At 45.3% G+C, this 1171-nt stretch overlaps 1 non-coding gene across 1 annotated transcript; it reads right to left on the reverse strand.

Moving 5' to 3' along the window:
- Positions 1-432: 432 nt before the first annotated feature.
- On the reverse strand, positions 433-539 carry LOC121276665. Its single transcript, XR_005942727.1, has one exon. It is a non-coding gene; the product is annotated as a U6 spliceosomal RNA (small nuclear RNA).
- Between the last annotated feature and the right edge of the window lie 632 nt (positions 540-1171).

The following is a 1171-nucleotide window of genomic DNA, read 5'->3' on the forward strand; positions in this document are numbered from 1 at the left end:
GCGTGCTCCTTCTCCAGGGACATCTGGCAGCGAACGTAGCCACGGAAGAGGGACAAACAATCGGGCGGGACTCCCCCGTCGATCGCCCGCTGCCTGGACCTGTTAATGGCCAACTTGGCCAGGAACAAATTAGCAGAGTAACTCTTTCGAGTACAAACCTGTTTCTATCTGTTTTAGATGAAGTTACATTGTTTCATAGTTTGCCATGGTGAGATTTGAACTCTTGATCTTGGGGTTACAAACCCAGTACCATAACCACTTGGCTATTTAGGCCAAGCCATTATGGAGATGTAACTCTTTCGAGTACAAACCCGTTTCCATCTGTTTCAGATGAAGTTATATTGTTTCATAGTTTGCCATTGTGAGATTTGAACTCTTGATCTTGGGGTTACAAACCCAGTACCATAACCACTTGGCTATTTAGGCCAAGCTAAAAATATGGAACGCTTCACGAATTTGCGTGTCATCCTTGCGCAGGGGCCATGCTAATCTTCTCTGTATCGTTCCAATTTTAGTATATGTGCTGCCGAAGCGAGCACAAAAAAGCTCGTGAAGAAGATGTAACTCTTTCGAGTACAAACCCGTTTCCATCTGTTTCAGATGAAGTTACATTGTTTCATAATTTGCCATTGTGAGATTTGAATTCTTGATTTTGGGGTTACAAACCTAGTACCATAACCACTTGGCTATTTAGGCCAAGCCAAAGAGGATGTAACTCTTTCGACTACAAACACGTTTCCATCTGTTCCTATTCAGATGAAGTTACATTGTTTCATAGTTTGCCATTGTGAGATTTGAACACTTGATAATCTTTTAAAATGAAAACAATTAAACTAAATCAACAAAATTGGGATAAATCAGGCACAGCCCCTAATTCAGGTCAGCTGTAAAACCAAGGACAAAGTTTAAAGGAACCTTACAAACTTTAAATCAAAATGTGATTAAAGGGGTCAACAAAACACCCCAGTCCCCGCGGTGCCCACCGAGCACAGAAGGCCTCGAGCGTGCCAGCAGACAGCCCGTGTTCCCTCTCCAGGGACATCCGGCAGCGAACGTAGCCGCGGAAGAGGGACAAACAATCGGGCGGGACTCCCCCGTCGATCACCCGCTGCCAGGACCTGTTAATAGCCAACTTGGCCAGGCCCAGGAGCAGGTTCACGAGGAGGTCCTC

The sequence above is a fragment of the Carcharodon carcharias genome, chromosome 3, assembly GCF_017639515.1.
Source record: "Carcharodon carcharias isolate sCarCar2 chromosome 3, sCarCar2.pri, whole genome shotgun sequence".
Classification (NCBI taxonomy): domain Eukaryota; kingdom Metazoa; phylum Chordata; class Chondrichthyes; order Lamniformes; family Lamnidae; genus Carcharodon; species Carcharodon carcharias.